The sequence below is a fragment of the Rattus norvegicus genome, unplaced genomic scaffold (genome assembly GCF_021556685.1).
Source record: "Rattus norvegicus strain SHRSP/BbbUtx unplaced genomic scaffold, alternate assembly SHRSP_T2T unassigned-0000190, whole genome shotgun sequence".
Lineage (NCBI taxonomy): Eukaryota > Metazoa > Chordata > Mammalia > Rodentia > Muridae > Rattus > Rattus norvegicus.
Window position 1 is genome coordinate 20,001 of NW_028238907.1, and position 5,964 is coordinate 25,964.

The 5,964-nt window shown below is 46.3% G+C and overlaps 1 long non-coding RNA gene across 1 annotated transcript in view; it reads left to right on the forward strand.

Annotated features, from left to right (window-relative positions):
• LOC147997306 (uncharacterized) overlaps nt 1-284 on the forward strand; it is an 18,372-nt gene extending 18,088 nt beyond the window's left edge. The window contains exon 3 of the long non-coding RNA XR_015647995.1: nt 201-284. This is a non-coding gene — a long non-coding RNA (uncharacterized LOC147997306). The remainder of the gene's footprint in view (nt 1-200) is intronic.
• The last annotated feature ends 5,680 nt before the right edge of the window (nt 285-5,964 follow it).

Consider the following 5,964-nt stretch of genomic DNA (forward strand, 5'->3'; position numbering starts at 1 on the left):
TCTACTTTTCACTCTGTAGACCAAGATGGCAGACTATATCAGCCTTTGTGGAATGTGACCTTGTATTGCTTTGCCCTACTCTGCTCTGCTCTGCTCTGCTCTGCTCAACTTAACAGACGTGTTTTTGCTTTTGTTTATGATTTTTGCTTGCTTGCTCGCTCGCTCCCATGACTTGACTGTGGTTTCCCTTTCTATTACAGCACGGTGACCAGACTGCCTTGGGGTAATCAGAAAGGAGGCCAGAAGCAGTCTTTTTTCTGACGCACTGAGACTACATACCAGCAGATTTGGAGGAAAAGATATCCCTCTCTCCCTCCCTCCCTCCCTCCCTCCCTCCCTCCCTCCCTCCCTCCCTCCCTCCCTCCTTGACCCATTTTCCCTCTTTCCCGATACACTCAATAAATTTAAAGTAAATCAATGAATCAAGTCTCTAGTAATTTATTTGTTGGGATTTATTTGTTGGAAATTATCCCTCCACACCTTCGCCCCTCCCCCCACCACTCGAGGATGTCTCCCTCGGGGGGGGGGGCGGGGGGGTTGGGTGGACTCGTGTAGGCATACCTCTCCTCCCTTGGCTTTCCGGTCCACTTCGCTCCAGCATACCTAACTCTTTGGAAATGGTAATAGAGTTCATGACACACCCTCACAGAGAGAGGAAGAGTCCGATCGTTCACTGATTCGCTCTCAGCCAGCCTCGCCCTGACAGCTCAGGCATGTCTAAATCCGAATGTGGGCAATATTTACATGACTTGACTTGGTGCTTCTAACTTTTTCTCTCTCTTTTTTTTTTTCTTCTTTAGTATTTTTTTCTTTACCCTACAAACAGCACACTGCAGCTGTCTTCGGACACACAGCAGATCGATCCCATAACAGAGGGTTGTGAGCCACCATGGGAATAGAACTCAGGACCTCTGGAAGAACACAGTCAGAACTCTTAACTGCTGACTCCATTATTTCCGATTAATGTTTAATGTTTATTTTATTTTATTTTATTTTATTTTATTTTATTTTCGGAGCTGGGGACCGAACCCAGGGCCTTGTGCTTCCTAGGCAAGCGCTCTACCACTGAGCTAAATCCCCAACCCCAATGTTTAATGTTTAAATAAATAAACCTTGTAAAGAAATTAAGCATCTTAAAACCATAGGCATGTGCATCCCCTCCTCATTCGTTCATTCCCTCGCTCATTCATTCATTCATTCAGACAGACAGACAGACAGACAGACAGACAGACAGACAGACAGACAGACAGCAACCAAAGTCTAGCCTTTAACAAAGCAAGAAAGCATACCCTGCGGGACGCACAGATGAATTCCTGAGGCTTACCCTGCAGAGCTTACATGAGGCTTAGTAAAGGACTGACCTGTCAACAGCTACCTACATACGTTGAAAAGTCTACCTGGTATTGACGGATGATGACAAACTGTATGTGTGATACAAAACTGTATGTGTGGTTCCCCTTATAACTCATCTCGAAGAGCCCAGCTGTTGGGGCTCGTTCTTTTGGGGGGAAATGGAGGCTTTTCATCTTTCCCAAAGCTCCTCCTAGATCCTTTCTGTCCATCTGTCCATCCGTCCGTCCGTCCGTCTGTCCGTCCGTCCGTCCATCAAATTCTACCCTAGGCCTGCCCTTAGGTTGGTGGTCGTCCATTGAGTGCTAGTGACTTCTGACTTGTCTCTGTCTTCCCCTCTGAGAACTGTATTTAGATCTGATGCAGGCACGCAGGCAGGCAGGCAGGCAGGCAGGCAGGCAGGCAGGCAGGCAGGCAGGCAGGCCCTCCCTCGTTTTGAAACAGACAGACAGACAGACAGACAGACCAAAGGGTCAATGACTGACTGCACTTAAAGGGGCTGTTGACTCCTCTTTGGAGTTACCGCTGTTTAAAACTTGCTTGATAAAATAAAGTCATCGAATCCAAACTACGCAAAGGGGACACTATAACAAATTACGACTGCTTGTGTATATAGAAAACAGGGTTTTTTCTTTCCCTTATTCCATTATGTATGTTTGCTTTTCTTCAAGAATAAAACCGGCTAGGTGGTGCCTCGGAGACTTTATTTTTTTTTCCCCCCAGGAGTCCCTTCGGGCCCTGCCAGCGGGAGCCTGGACCTCTGAGGCCAGAGAGGGTGTGCTGTATCCCCGGCTCGCTCCCTCCCTCCTGGGATCAATCTAAAAAATGGACAGTTTTGGACACAAGCTTAAGTAATGTTCAGCTCATTCATGCAAGAGAGGTGTAGGAAGGACAACACCCCCACCCCCACCCCCACCCCCACCCCTACCCCCACCCGACCAAATAATACCCTAACCAATAAAAACTAGCTCCTTACTCCTCCGCCTGAGGATTTCTGCGGTCTCATGGTTTGTTCTTGGTTGTTGTTGTTGTTGTTGTTGTTGTTTTGTTTTGTTTTGTTTTGTTTTGTGTTTTTCAGACTTTAAGACAAATGTAGGGGTTGGGGATTTAGCTCAGTGGTAGACCGCTTGCCTAGGAAGCACAAGGCCCCGGGTTCGGTCCTCAGCTCCGAAGAAAAAGGAAGAAAAAAACAAAAACAATAAGACAAATGCTTGTTGTGATTCTCATTTCATTTCAAGGCTGCTATTCTCTAAATCAGAAGGACTCCCTTACAATTCTTCATGGGTAAACTTGCTTTACATCCCTGACATCAACAACAAAAAGAATTCAGAAAGTGGTGATGGACCAATCTGTTTGGGTGTTTCTTGCCTGCTTGACCTTGACTCGCACAAGAGAGCATAGAGAATAAAATAAAGTAGGTGGATGGAGAGATGGCACCGTCGTTAAGAGCACTGATTGCTCTTACAGCGGTCCTGAGTTCAATACCCAGCCAACACATGGCGGCTTGCAACCATCTGTAATTGTCAATCATGCCCTCTTCTGGGGTGTCTGAAGACACCTACAGGGTACTCGAATAGACATAAAACAAACAAACAAACAAACAAACAAACAAATCTTTAACAATTAAAAACAAAAAGAATAAAATAAAGCGAAGGACCCGCCTTGGAGACCTGCCCGGTATTGCTCCAGAGTCTACTTTTTAAAACACAGAGATAGGGGTTGGGGTTTTAGCTCAGTGGTAGAGTCCTTGCCTAGCAAGCTCAAGGACCTGGGTTCAGTCCTCAGCTCTGGGGGAAGAAAAAAAATACACACACACACACACACACACACACACACACACACACACACACACACACATATAGATAGATAGATAGAGAGAGAGAGAGAGAGAGAGAGAGAGAGAGAGTTTGACAGCAATAAAAAACAAAACAAAACCACTTTAAAATACAGAGATGTAAGGATACTCAGAGGGCTCAGAGGAAGCAACCAAGTGTTTGTTATATGGGTGCCAACAATATGGTTCATCTCTTCTTCTCTTCCACGTGGCATGGTGGCCAAGGTGGTGGGGAAACCACACAGTGAAAGGAATTGAACTACAGCACACAAGCAAGTCTCCCTCCCAGACATGAATAAAACTGAAATTAGGCTAAATGTACAATGAAAGGAAGCCAGGTGTTCGTGCATGTCTTTATTTCCATCATTCAAGAGGCAGAGGTGTTTAGAACTGTGTCTCTGTGAGATAGAGGAAGGCAGGCAGGCAGGCAGGCAGGCAGGCAGGCAGGCAGGCAGGCAGGCAGGCAGGCCTGATCTAGGTACTGATTTCCAGGTCTATGTGCAGACACCCCTGACTCAAATAAAGGAGTGAAAAGGAAAAAAAAAATACAATTCACCTGGAAGGGTCAGCCAGCCATCAGATGCAGTGAACTAGAAAATTGGGATTCTCAACTGAGGCCTGTTCCCTCCCTCCCTCCCTCCCTCCCTCCCTCCCTCCCTCCCTCCCTCCCTCCCTCCCTCCTTCCTTCCTTCCTTCCTGGCTTACAGACAGCCAGGTCCAAGCCCAAAAGAGTCCAGCAAGGAGCTTAGAGACTATGAGAGAGTGCACAGGTGTTCTAGGGAGGAATCAGCTCACCACCCAGCATCCCCATTTGGGTTCTTGTGCAATCGACACAGGGAGATTGACAATCTGGAATTTAGTGAGAAATCAAACAAGGGACACAGAATGCAAAATATTTATTTACACAGCAAGTGGGTCAGTTGGATTAGCAAGCTAGGACACCCACCCCCGACCCCATCCCAGCCCCCTACCACTGCCGGGTCTCCCTTCCTTGTTATCCCTTTCTCATGCCTCCCTCAATATGGGCACACAGGACCAGGAACATGTTTCTCTCAAAAACGCGTTTTCTGCTGTGAACTCAGTCTGGCAGAGAGTGAGTGGGTGAAGGATCCCTAAAGACCAGAGGGTTTATTAGAGGAAGGCTACCTCACAGTGTTCTTCACACCAGGAACAACAACAACAACAACAACAACAACAACAACAACAACAACAGCAGCAGCAACAGCAACAGCAACAGCAACAGCAACAGCAACAGCAACAGCAACAGCAACAATGAATCAACAAATGGTGGACAGGAGATGAGCAGGGATGCTGGGGGGATGGGAGGGAGGGTAGGGCTGGTGAATCTGCACCTCCCTGAAGGTCTGCCTGTGAAATACTGGTTGATATATGCCTAGTTGAGGACAATATTCCCCTCTCCTGTGGTTTTCAATGGGAGATGACTTCATTGCCAGAGACTATGGAATTGTTTCCATTTTCCCCTTCAAGAACTGTGTTTAGATCTGTTACAGACAGGCTCTGGGTTTTGAAACAAACAAACAAACAAACACACACACACACACACACACACACACACACACACAACGAGAGAGAGAGAGAGAGAGAGAGAGAGAGAGAGAGAGAATAGAGAAAAACAGAGACAGACACAAGAGAATTTGATCTCTCTCTCTCTCTCTCTCTCTCTCTCTCTCTCTCTCTCTCTCTCTCTTTCTCTCCCCCTCCCCCTTCCCCTAGTTTCTCAGACTGGGTTTCTCTGTATTCGTCTGTAGGGCGGGAAGGACTGAAACTCTCAGATTCACCTTTCTCTGCCTCCCTAGTGCTGCTTTGATGGTAGTTTGGGGAGATTGGGATAGGAAGTAAAAAAGCTTGAGTGCTGATATCAAAGCCTCCCCTCCCCCCCACATGCATGCATGCACACACACACACACACACACACACACCCCTACCTGTCTCCTTCACACAGTTATTAAAAACTTTTTAACTGTGATCTAGAAAGTGTCTAGATCATAGCTTCAGAGTCAGCACATCCTCTCCATACAGAAGACACTGACTGACTGACTGACTGACTGACTGACTGACTGACTGACGGACGGACGGACACACACACACACACACACACACACACACACACACACACACACAAATACATATTTATATATTTAAAATGATGCTTAAAAAAAACCCGTCTTCCTCTATAACGGAGGTTTAAAGGGAATCTGGCTGACAGCACGTTTTTGTGGTGTTTTAATTCCTTTTTTTTTTTTTAACCAAATAGGAGGGAGATCTGTTGTCCCTTTTATTAAAAGCCAAAGTATTAAGTGGCGAGCCGATGTTTCAACTTTCACCATTCTGTTCCTTTCACCAAAAAGAGGGGGTTCTTTGGCTTTTCCTTTCCTTTTTGAAACAAAACGAAAGGAGGAGCTCGACCAGTTGGCCTAGCTTCCCTGTTCCTTTTCCCTCTTCCATGGTATGCTCGATGAAATAAAGTAAACAAATGAAGTTTCTAGTTATGTATTTGTTTGGGAGACCCGAACTATCTCTCAAGAGAGAGTTGCGGGTGTTGGGGATTTAGCTCAGTGGTAGAGCGCTTGCCTAGCAAGCGCAAGGCCCTGGGTTCGGTCCCCAGCTACGGAAAAAGAAAAAAAAAAGAAAAAAAAAAGAAAGAAAGAAAGAAAGAAAGAAAGAAAGAGAGAAAAGAAAAAAAGAAAAGGAAAAAAAAAAGAGAGAGTTGCATCTCCCCGCCGCCCCCCCCCCACACAAGGCCTCCTCCCTGTATGTGG